Consider the following 13,135-nt stretch of genomic DNA (forward strand, 5'->3'; position numbering starts at 1 on the left):
AAGATACCAGACACATGATCAGATAACACGCTCCAGTAAGCATTGATCTGGTGATTTTCAGGTCAAAGACATCTAGGTTTCTAGGTTAAGACTTGGCTAAATTTGAAAATAGTAATGACTGTATTTTCAGTGTGCAGCAGTTCCAAACCACATGTTACGATATAGCAAGCATTTGTAGAAAATACAGTAAGAAGAGGCAGCTAAGTAAAATCAAAGGGTTTTGACAATAATTTAAAAGTATGAAAAATAACTGCTGAATAGGGTAGGGAGTCAGAGGATGGCATAGTGTAGACAGCCATTGTTGCTTTCAAAACCATCAAGTGATTAAGATTTCCGGGCTCTCGTAAGAACTTAATTTAAGGTGAGACTAGGGTAAATGTTGTTGTAGCTCATATTTAACTAGTGAATGGAGTCTTGTTCACGTTGTTCTGAACTGTGGTAAATAACTTACATGATTTCCACGTAGGAATGGAAATGAATTACATTACAGTAGATTGGTTGTTACCTTTCAGGGGAGTCTAATTGTGACGGGAAGACGGTGAGACTGAGATACAAAATTCTGTAATTTGACAAGTAATGTTATACATGTTTATTTATAAACTGTAAAAACTCTCCTGAGACACAGTAATTTTATTGTATTTATATTGTTCGCATCCCAAATTGGCACTTCCTGGATACTGTAGCCTCTACTACTTCTGTCTTTTATGATACATGTGAGCTATAGGCATCATTTTTAGTTTGGGTGGTTGTTTCATTGATATGTTAAACTCATATGTTTCTTTTTTACATGTTAAATTGTAGCTCTTCTAACTTGTAAGTTCCCTTAAACACTGAGGTAAAATTATCCAACTTGGCAAGCATTGAGATTATACCGTAAATCCTGCGACAACCTGCTAGAAAAATGAGCTGCAGTATTACGCACCCACCAAAGTCTGTTGACTTGCTAAATTTCTTTACACAAGCCACCAAAGCTAAAGGCAGAGAAAATACTCACATTTTCAAAAAAGTTCAAGAACTTTCATTCTGGTGCATTTTCAGTGTGTCTAAAAACAAATACAAACACCTGTACGTACAAGAAGTGCAGCATTGATGTCTCAAAGACACAGCAGTTTTCAGATATACATGTAGATATTCCAAAATATCTTCTTACAGTATTCAGGTTCCCTTAAATGCAGATTTGAATGAACGCAGGTGGAGATGACTTGCAGATGGTTGCCAAATATTCTCAGTGAGCTACTGCATAGTTGTCCCGACAGTTGTCCTTCCTGATGTTAAATTGTCTTCAGTAGCCTGCATGTAAGTGGAGGTCAAAGGTGACGCTTGTGATGGCAGTCACATATCTTATAATCAATCAGTGTGTCACATCATGTTTCAGTGCAGAGGGTTGTGAAATAATCCAAAGAATATTCCTCAGAGAGAAAAGATGGTTGGTTCAGTCCAGAGGTAGAAGTCGTGATTCTCTTAATGGTCTCTCCGTCTTTTCTTTTATATCTGTCTTCTTTTTTATCTGTCTCTGGGTTTATTTTTGCCCTGTCCTTCTCTCATTGGTAGAAGTACCACCTGTTGTTATTGACAATGTGAACTTTGTTCAGTTCCAACGGTCAAACATTGTGATTACTAAGAAGATTAGCTATACTGGCCTGGCCTGTGTGTGTGTGTCTACATGTGTGTATACTGTATATGTGTGTGAGATAGAGATACAGAATGTAGTGTGTAATGGGTTATTACAGGTGTCACAGTCCTCAAAACATGAAAATGTGGGCAAAGTGATCCTTTTTCGTCCTCTGTGCGTGTGCATGCTTTACAGCCTCCAGTAATGTTTTGATCGTTGAACCTTAGACCTGTGTGCTCACTGTGTCGTAAAATACACACTACTCACTGACATACACGTGCATGTTCTTTTTTTTTTCAGCTGGTCCCTCTCTGATTGGAAATACGTTTCTAATTTTTCTTATCTCCCTCCCTCCCGCCCTCTTTTCTTCTCTTGTCTTTTCTCTCTCTCTCTCTCTCTCTCTCTGTCTGCCCTTTGTCTGTTTATCTTCACCGACAGACACAGATACCTCTTTGATCCGTGATTAAGTTAAAAAGGAACTCACAGCATTAACCTTGACTTTATTGTTACAACAGAATGAGGTGTAACAACATAGTTTAGTATTAAATCTTAAATTCAAACTCTATAGTGGGGCTGTCTTGCAAGGATACACACACACCTTTGTTTTTAGTTTAGTAAAACCCTGAATTTCAAGGTGGGTGGCAGTATTTTTAATGCATGCAGATATGAGGTTACACGAGTGAACTTGTTAGCTTCCAGTTGCTTATGTCAATCAAGCAGACGTGGAGCAACATTAGCATTCTTTTGGAGTTGAGTTTCTGGCCACCTTGTGTATGTAAATCAGATATTCACTTTAATTTTATCTCTGTTTTTGGTCTCCACTAGCTCTTGAGGGAAGTATATGGCTCTTTAACAGCTCAATGCTACATATGTTCATCAGCTAGTCACTATTTTTGTCTGTCTGCCATCTGCTGTGGGGCTTGTAGTACAGTGTTTTTTAGAGCTTTTCTTTGGTTGAAAACAGATGCCTGCTATGACCAAAAAAGATGATATGAGTACAGTGAAATTGAACCAAATCCTTAAAGGTGTGGGCCAGAAAATCAAAACAATGAACTGAAAGACACTGAAAAGCCCTGTGGAGTTGAGGGAAACTCCAGAAACTGTCTGTGACTCTGAGTAACCCTTTTCACATTAAACTTAGTCAGTTGATCCATTGTTAATATACAAATATTGATGAGCACAGCTTTAACCCAAGTAAAGTTTATGAACACTGCTGTAAAGTTCTGCTGTATGTTGTTTTAATCCTAATTGTTTTATAGAGCTAATGGAAGATTTTTTTCTTTGCAATTTTGGATTACAGTTTTCATTCATTTGCATAAAGTAGCTTCTTTGAAAGATTGCATTGTAAAAGGTATTATATAATGTACTGAAATGTATTCAGAACTTTGAGATTTTCCTGCTATTTCTGTTCATTGTTACTTTGATATCTGCAGGCTTTGTAGTTTCATCATTTCCTTTAAACCACATCTTTCATGGAGATCCATCAGAGAACTTTTGACCGCATCCATAAAACTAGTGATAAAGATATCTGATAAAAGATAATTTTGGTGTGGGTGTAGGTATTTAAAAATAACAATAAGGGTCTGAGAAGATAGATTTTTTTCCAAGTTCAGGTTAATTTTCTTCACATCTGTCAACTCCATTAATATTAATATCTGAATGCAGCTAAAAGTCTGTCGATACTGTCACAGTTGCTACTGGTCAAACCAGATGTTTGAGCCTAACAGGCTAGAATTAAACAAAAGCAAGTCGTGTTTGCTCTGAATTCAGCATTGGGCACCTTCACAACGGGAACATAAGGAGGCTGTTGTTATATATTTGCAGCCAACACATGTTAGTTCATACTTGGCAAAGCAGGAAGTATCTGTTCTCTGTGTAGTTTGACACTGATTTACTCAGATCTCAACATCAGTACTCTTGTCAGGCATAGGCTCATTTAGACAGGCCAGCACTCTTTATCTCATGGGAGAAAAAATAGGCTTTAGGTGATAAAATCACAGATGTTATTTGGCTCAGGATGGTGAGAAGTGCTGGCAAATTGAGTGATGCTGTCATCAAGATCGATAGAATTGATTAGCTTTGTTGTTTTTCTGATCAATCAGGAGATAATGGGCTTATTTTGGGAGAAGGGTGTATGCGTGTTTTGGTCTTTTTGTGTGTTTATGTGTGTGAATGCCTGATTGACTGGGAGCACAGTGGAGCTATTTGTGGAGAATGTATGTACACATCCCTCTGTATGTGTGTGTATGTGTGTAGGGATCATTATTCTTGTGTGTGTGTGTGTGAGTGTGATGTGTGATGTGTGATGTGTGATGTGTGATGTGTGATGTGTTTGTGAGTGTGTGTGTGTGTGTGTGTGTGTGTGTGTGTGTGTGTGTGTGTGTGTGTGTGTGTGTGTGTGTGTGTGTGTGTGTGTGTGTGTATGTGTGTCCACTCTCTTATTGATGAATACTTTTTATTCTGTTTATCGAGACTTGTGAGAGAAGGACAGAAAGACAGAGGCCTCTTTGAAGTTTTAAGTTCAATAGATACAGTACGAAAATAAAATAGAGAAACAGAACAGGGGCCACACAAAGGAGACAGACTGTACAACTGTTCATTATTCAGTAGACAAGACTGATGAAACAATTACGTGGCCCTTGTGGAGAGAGGAAGTGAAACTCTAGTTTAAAATCTGTTTGAAAATCAACTCTGAGTAGCCATAAGTCTGACTAAATGTTTCTTCTAGATCAGATTAGACTGCTCCCCTGATACCCAGAAGGAATTTTGGGTCATTTGGCAAGCTTCTTCTAGTCTGGGTCAGGCAACAAAACTGAAAAAAAAGCCTTGTTTTTGGGTTCTTTTCAACACCAGCATTTCTGTCAGAGCTAACAAGCCCTTCGGTCAATTTGTTTCTCTCCCATTATCTCTTCTTTTCTCTTGTATACTGCTTCTGCCGAAGCACTCATGGAAATATAGCAAGATTTACAGAAAATGTACACAAGTGAAAAACGGGACCAAACTTCCATTAATTATTTACTGAAAAACATTTGCAGAACAGAGGCTGTTGCATCGGGGGGGATGAGGCATCATGGAGGGGCACGGTCAAGATTTTGGGATGTTGATGGTTGTGGTGGGAAAAAATTTCGTCCTTGGTGTTAATCCTAACACATTAGGTCTTTTTGGTTTGATTCTCACACCACCCTACTTTGATATCAGCATCCAGTAACATGTTTTTGTTGCCTGACTCAGAAATTCTGTGTGATCTCTCTGTCTGTCTGCTGGTATAGTTATCGTTACGGGGCAGCATCCAATTTGATAACTGTAGTTGTCTGTAGGTCTGTATGTATGTCTATGTGTTTGTTTGGTCTGATGTGTGGGCGGGCGGTTTTGTATATGTCGTCAGTACTGTGGGAATGGATTGTGTGTTTCATTGATTGTATAGCATAATGAAACCAACTCCACTCTGTTCTGTCTCTGTCTTATGGTACCATAGCTGTCTAATTGGTAGGAAACAAGAATAAAAACTAATCTTGTCTAACAAGTGAAGAGAAAGTTCCTTATGTTTCCTATGGAAGTTGCAAATATACATCTGTCAAAGGATGAAACAATCTATAATCCATTATAACCCAAACCCCATTATAACCCCATAACCCAAAAAGCATTTTTTGTGAACTGTAGCACATTATTGGACTAAACAGAATCTGTATTTATTTGTATTTATCTATTATTTATTATATGTCTAGAATGCAGTTTAAATGTTGCATTTCTGTCTCCCACAGGACTTGCAAAACTAGTATGTCCTCAGAAATTCATGTTTATTACATTAGAAAAAGTACAGTGTTTCTAACCAAACTTGCTTTACGTTGACTCTGTACCTGATGAAGAGACAGTTTGGGCTCAAATTTTGTACTTTTGCTAATGTAATAAAGAGGTCATTTTAAAGGGAGCAGATAACAGTGTTGCAAGTTCTTTGGGAGATAGAAATCACAGTTATGAGCACATAGACAACACAGATGTCTCAGAGAATAGACAAGATGGATGTGTATGTGTTTTTCACAGTAATTGTTTAGAAATGTTTTATTTTCATTTTGCAAACTCCAGCCAGCTATAATTACTATTTACTTGCAGAGGGTGACAATGCACTGCAGGGGAAGATGTATTTTTTCCCAGTACATAAAGGCTTGTAGTTAAATGCATGCAACAGAAAAAAAACGCAAGGAAATGTGTTAAATATTATCATGATGCTCTCCACTCTAATGACATTTTACCCCAAATGACCTCTCTTTTATCCATGTGTCTATTATTTTTATTTGAGACTGAATCAGTTCATTTACATCCAACCATCCATTCTCTAAATTCACTTTTCCTAATGAATTTGCATCTCTCAGCTTAAGATCGTCTGTTTTCATAAGAGGAGCCTCTCCTGGGTATTGGCCTGTGCCGGGTTCATGTCATCCTCTGCAGCAAATTTCAATTACTTTTCTCTTTAGTGTTTTTGAATGAATCACATGATTTTAAATTCATACTTGAGCAAGTAATGTTACCAACAGTGTAGAGTTTTCATTGCGTAGGTGTTAGTCAATGATCTGTCTGTTTCTAATACATAATACCTTGCTCCATTGAAGTCCATTATTAAAAGATGAGGAGAGACACACTCTAACTACTGTATCTTCTAATTAGCACGCATAGTCGACAGGAAGCTGTCAGATGTTGAGGCACAGATGGGCCCGCAGGGAGTACACAGGCTCTCGGATGGTGTATGATACGGCCATACAAAAACAGATTGGCAAAGCACAGTCTTTAGAGAGAGCACAGGTCAAGTCACGTGTTGCATTGCATCTATACTCAGAAGAAAATAAAGATGTTGTTAGAGATGGAGTGATATAGAGAGATGACTTGGAAATTAAGAAATTTCCAGGAAATGAAAACTACACTTTCTGAGATGACGGGGTGGAACAGCAAAATACAGTTTTCATTGTATTATATTATTGCTTATCAACAGTTATATGAATTTGCTCTCACACGCTGCAGTCAGGCTATGTCTACAGTCTCAATATGTGAAAAAGGGACTGTAAAAGGGAAAAGGGACTGGAAGTAAAAAAAATTAGTATATAATTTTTTTTAAACAAATTATGCCTGCCTATTGTTTTGTTTGTTTGCCTAGAGGTGTTTCTCAGAGAGAGAGAGAGTTTGTGTCTGTGTGTCTATGTGTGTGTGAGTGTGTGAGTGTGTGAATTAATGCAGGTTTCAAAAAACAGCTCCAACTTTCTCTCTTTTCTTGTTTTCCTTCTAGTTGTCATAGCAACCTCTTGGCCTTTTTAGGATTAGTTGCATTGAGGGTCGCCAATGATGCTCATTGCCATAGTTACCAGGGCTTTGTTAATGAGATTCGGTGCTTCCAGCATTATTTAAAATGTGTGACATTTACCTACAATCACAGACACTCTGCTGGGGTGTGAATTCACTAAGATATTGATGGATATTGATAAACACAAAAAGAGACCAGCAGAGAAAAAAACACCAACTTCAGTGGTTTCAAATACCCACAGTAGAGCTGTTGTCAGTAAATGCCTCACGGGCTTAAGGTTGGTTTATGCTTCTGCGTAAAAGCGTTATGGTGGTTTCTCTGTAGAAGCCTCTGGGATAGGAACTGATTTATAATTCAGCGTTCAGCTTTAATTTGTCGATTGTTGTACTACCACTGCATTTGACTTTTGACAATATATATCCTAAGCAATTATTGCTATACATTATTGTATTCATTTGTCTCTGATGTCATAGGACTTATAGCAGATTACTGAGCCTTTCCTCAGTTTGCTCCATAAGGTTGAGCAATATAACAATGTAATATACTGTATACTGTGAGATGATATATGTTTTGAGAGTTTTTGCCATACTGTCTGTCTGGTTGTATCATTGTGGGCATTATTGCAAATCAGTGAGCAGAAGTGAAGATTTTTACATCAATTTGATGAAATGCCTTGATTTTTCAGGATTTGAATAAACTGGTCGAGCCAAAAAGAGACATTCCTGTTTGTTATTTTATCCATAAAAAGTTCCTCAGTTGATTCTACAGAAAATTTCTGTATCACAATATGCAGTAGATTTATAGCAAAATGTAATTAATTATATTGTAATAGAGGATCTTTATAGTATCCATATTGTTCACTCCTATTGCTCCATGTTGTCTTCACATGATCTCCGCCAGCATCATAAACTCCTGGAAAAGAAGGCGAGCTGTCCCCACTGACCAATCACAGTTCTTGTTGTTGCCATTTGGCATCCCGGAGATGCCACCAAACTGTGATTACATTTTTGAGGACGTGAACATATTTAAGCCTTTAAATGCTTCTGCATCAGGATGTTACAGAGGCTACATGTGTAGATAGTGAAGACATTGCAGCTATGAAATGTGTTGAAAGAAAGTGTATTTATTTCAGTAGTTAGGTATGGACCTTTATTCTCTCTAAACTGGATTTGCCTGTTGAACTCTACTGTAATAAGGCAATTTACTGAGAAAATTAGAAATTACTTTTGTGTCATTTTGGCTGGTGTTGTTACAACTCATCCCGGCTGCTGATGAAGGCCATGTAGGATACAACATAAATACCTCTTTATTGGAAGAGATTGGCACAGACTTGCTTCTTTTGCTTGGGGTAAATTTCCAAAATTTAGTTTTTTACATGATTAAATAATCTGGAAACAGTCAATCATTCTTTGATCTCTTTGAATTAAGACTACAGTATCTTTGTTCTTTTTTGTATTCTCCCATCCCAAACTTGATAAACATCCAGTAGCAAGAGTTTTAACTGTTGCAAAGGGATGAAGCAATTCAAACCATCCAGTAATTGTATCTCTTTGCCTGTTTACCTCTTAGTGTAGTGTGTATGTGTGGTAATCAGAATTACCTTTTTACATCTTTACTGACAAGTAAAGATACCTGTTTACCTGTTGTCGTAAGGCTCTGTAGTGTAACATATACACTCAGTGGCCACGTTATTAGGTACACCTGTAAAATCTAATGCAATCCAATGCAATAGCACAGCCATACAATGATAATAATGATCAGTTTTGATTGACATTGTCAGAGAGGTATTAATTCAACTCTATGTTTATTATTGAGTTTGTAATTTGTAGTGCTGTTAAAAGGTCTTCCCATTTACAAACATGAGGAGGGAGAAATAGACACACAGTATAATTTAGTCCTGTTCAATACCACTGCAAACTATGAATTTAATTATAATAATATAGTTGAATTAACACCTTTCAGTAACTAAACATTATCAGCTTTGTAAATGTAGAATATTTAGAGCAGAAAAGATAGGACACTGAGGAGTGTCAGGGGTCAGACAAGGGAAGAGGAAAGTGATGAAGAGCAATTGCAAGTTAAAAAAAAACCTTTTTCTCAGTTATTCTTCCTATTTTGCACACATGCATATAGCACATACTGTTCATTTCTGCTATCACTCCCTTTTATCTGTCTCAGACATTGAAAATTCTGATGCTTGAAAGTAAAACTGGCATGAAGGAGAGAGACAAAATACAGTGAGATAATGAGATATTAGATTTAATGGTAATTAGCCTGAAGTTAGGGAGATATAAGATTGAAAGGTCCGAGGGTGAGCGAGAAGGTAGTAAATTAGGTAAATCATCTCTTATATGTGAATCTGTTCATGATTGATCTATTGGTAATAGCAAATAAGAATGAGAAAGGGTGTTCAGAGAGATTAGAGCCGCTGGGAGACTAATATTGAGACAAAAAACTAGAAAGGATGGTGGGTGGTGTGACACGGGGAGAGGAAAAATTGATGGAAGTTAAGACAGAGAGCAGAAAACAGGCAGAAAAATATTTGGGATTTCATCTCACATTAACTTAATTTATCACATTGTCAGTCAGGGGTTAGAGAGAGAGATTGACAGGGACAGAGGGAAAGAAAGAGAGAGGAGGCAGAATCTGTTAGAAATAATTAATCCATTAATTACGCTGTTGTTTAAAGAGAGATGGATTGAAAGGGGTGAGACATCTCAGGAATAAGGGAAGAGTGGACCAGACAGAGAGAGGACAGGGAATATAAGTGGTAGAGAGACCTGGTGGGCGGATGTAAGAGAGAGAGAGAGATGTGATGAAAGATGCCTGAGGGAATGAGACATGGGGGAGGAGGGGTGAGGAGGAGAGAAAGCAGTTGAAAGTCAGGAAAGTAGACTGAAGGGGAGGAAAGAGGGAGGAGGGAGAGGTTGTGCTGGCATATTTCATTTCAGCAAAACCCATTCAGATTGAATTAAAACTAAGACAGAGTGAGGACGGAGAAAAGAACAAAGGTGAGGACAAAGAATAATAAGGCAGATATGGAGAAAAGCAGAGAGAGATGAACACACAGAGCAGGGCGAGGGAGAGAAAAGCATCAGCTAATTCTGTTGCTATGGCGATGATTTAGCATCAGGCCTGACAGAGCGTTACATAATAGTGGCCAGTAGCAACCTTTATTACATTTACACTCACAAACATGCAAACAGCAAGGGTCCTCATCAGGCCTTCTCCACTGTGTGTGTGTGTGTGTGTGTGTGTGTGTGTGTGTGTGTGTGTGTGTGTGTGTGTGTGTGTGTGTGTGTGTGTGTGTGTGTTTGTGTACAACTTGTAACTGTGGAGGCATTTAAATAGACTTCACACACACACACACACTCCCTAACAGCAGAGATGAAGTTAAAATTTCATAACGCAGGTTTCATCCTTTAATCTCCCGGTCCGAGACAAAGACCTGAAGCTCTAAGCCCTTTGATTAATTACCGTCATGGTGGAAATTAACAGTAATAATATTACAGCTGGAGATGTGAAACATTTGAAACACACATTATTGCTCTCAACAGAGATATGGATGAGCTGGTGTGTTAAATGGATCAACGGGGGCTGATATTAGAAACAAAACTTTGTTTAAAAACAACTGTCTTAAAGCCTGTTGATGACATGAGGCAGGACAGAAGGTCTTAGTATTTACCCAGTCTCTCATTTTTCTTTATTGTTAACAGGTGCATTACTCATGTTGCTCCAGAAAAGTCTGCCAGTGTAAAAAAGAAACAAACAAAAAAACCCCCAGTAATTATTGGCTAAATTGCCCAATTTCAATGCACTTTAATATATGCTAGTGGGGGAAAAAAGGAGGCTCAGCACTTACTCTGTGAAGGAAAAGATCTAACTAGTGATTAGGAGTGAGAAATATCACTGTGTATACTGTATATAAACTGAAAATTTAATTGAGGAACCATTTATAGATAAAATAATCAGATGGGGATGTTTATTTGTGGCTGATCCAGTGGTTTTAATACCTGGCCTCATCACATCAATGCAAGAACCAAATAGATCCAATATTACCTATAGAAAATGTTCTATAGTTATGTATAGAAAAATCTGAATGTTGATTAACTTCTGTTGTCTTATATTGCCCAATCTTACTATTGATCCATTGTTCTGTATATTTGATAAAAATGTGATGTTTTGGCAAAACCTGATGTTTCACTAGTGTGGCTTCAGACTTTTAGTCTTGTTAATTTAATTAGTCAAGCAGGTGGAGTCATATTGTATTTTTATTATACTATGTAGTGGCAGCTAGAGGGTGAGAGTAGCGAGAGTCGTTGCAGGAGATCAAAGTGGTGCATGATTGAGGGTGTATTTCTGTCGGGGGGTGTAAAGATCACATGGCACTTACTCACACCAGGGAGCTGAACCAACAGTCCAGCAGTCTGACCACAGTCTTGTACTGCTGCCCAGAGACAAGCAGTTGATGCACTCCAACAGGGTTAGCAATAACTCAGATATTTTTCTGACACAAGCATTTTGCTGAGGCACCTGCGTGACCAGAAGATACAGTCTCTTTGTAGAGGAGAGGGAGAACACGGGGAGAGGAGATGGGGGAAAAAGCCTTTTATTTGAAAGTTCAACGTAATATTCACAAACATTCATTTGTGTCTGAGAGGGAGATGGCAGAAGTGTGAAAGGGTGTCTTGTCACTGAAGTCTTTTCTGTTATATTAGTTTGAAATTTGAATCTGCTGCTCATATATTCACATTCAAAAACAGGCAGGCAATGACTGGAGAGATTGATGGAGAAGGGAGAGGCATAGAGAGAGGAGGAGAGGTTGTGTGTGTGAGAGAGATTAAAAGGATGGACTAAAAGGTTATCTCATCCCCCTGATGATGCTCTTGTACTGAGTGGGGTCATTTACCCTCATACAAAGGGGAGGAGTGGGGATGGTAAGAGAAAAAGGCAGATTGGGGAGAAGGAGAAAGGGTTGGTGGCTGAGTTTAGGAGGTTACAATGAAGGAGAGTAGAGATAGAGGGTGAGCGAGAGGAAGATGGAAAATGGGATTAGTTCTTGCCAGTCTCAGTTTTACTCTGTCATCCCCCCATCTCTTTTCTCTTCTTATCCAGTTTCTGGGTCTTCTCTCTTACTGTCCTTTAGTCCCCCTGGCCTACATGACACTGTGCTTAATTTTGAAATTCATGAACATTTTTAAAAAGGCTTACTGCATTATTTGTTATGGAAGTCGTAATGTCAAAAGTTAAAACTCCAATAATATACAGCCCCACAAGCAGCTCTGTGAGGCTGTATTTTTGCAAAGCGGTGCTTTGAGTTAACATGCTCACAATGGCAGGTACAAATACTGCAAAGACAACTTGGTCCATAGTGTGTTTTATTTCAAACGACCTGTGCCCGTTCAACGATGTGGATAACGATGGGTTTGAGTGGTTCTGGAGAACTCCTCTTGTTTTTCCTGTTTTTGCCTCACTTACTCCACAACACATGGATCAACTTCAGTTTCACAAAAAAAATTTAGCCTGTGATGTTGGTCAGTAAATTACACTTCACTTTAATATTCTCCTACAGGCAGAAGACGGTAAAATGCTTCCAAATTATTGTATCTAACGTTTTAGATTAAAAAAGCACACACCTTTTTAAGTTTTTTTTCTGCTCAGTCAGATATTGATCTTCATTTGGACAAATGCAGTGTTTCAGATTGAAATTGAGTGAACAAAAGACACCATTGAAAATCAATCTTGAGTCAAGAACGGACCCTGACCAAAGTTTTGGACACACTGAAATTTGATCTGATGATGGTGCAAAATGAAAAGTCAAGGGATCACAAAACTCATTACATACAATTCATCCCATGGGGAACACAAATGAATGTTATGACAACCCATCCATAGGCGTCGAGACATCTCACTGAGAATCACAAAAGAGTACTTATTAATGGCAGTGTGTGGGAACCATGAATGTCTGTACAGAATTTTGTAGTAGATGTTGAGATATTTGAGTGGATATGTGGAAACTTTTTACCTGCTAGTGGTGTGAAATGAAAAGTCAGAGGATTACCAAGGTTAGTAGGATTCATTTTCTGGGGAATATGAATGTTTGGACAAAATTTCATCCTATAGTCAAGATATTTCAAAGTGGTTGACTAAGCTATAGATCATTGCCGTACATATAGCCATGCCGCTAGTGTGGTTAAAAAACACAGCTGACACCCATCAGCCTAAATCAGAAA

At 38.1% G+C, this 13,135-nt stretch overlaps 1 long non-coding RNA gene across 2 annotated transcripts in view; it reads right to left on the minus strand.

Moving 5' to 3' along the window:
* LOC120789324 overlaps positions 1 to 1,632 on the minus strand; it is a 7,683-nt gene extending 6,051 nt beyond the window's left edge. For both annotated transcript variants that reach the window (XR_005707369.1, XR_005707370.1), the window contains exon 1: positions 1,151 to 1,632. This is a non-coding gene — a long non-coding RNA (uncharacterized LOC120789324). The remainder of the gene's footprint in view (positions 1 to 1,150) is intronic.
* Positions 1,633 to 13,135: the final 11,503 nt, after the last annotated feature.

This window comes from Xiphias gladius, chromosome 4 (assembly GCF_016859285.1).
Source record: "Xiphias gladius isolate SHS-SW01 ecotype Sanya breed wild chromosome 4, ASM1685928v1, whole genome shotgun sequence".
Classification (NCBI taxonomy): domain Eukaryota; kingdom Metazoa; phylum Chordata; class Actinopteri; order Istiophoriformes; family Xiphiidae; genus Xiphias; species Xiphias gladius.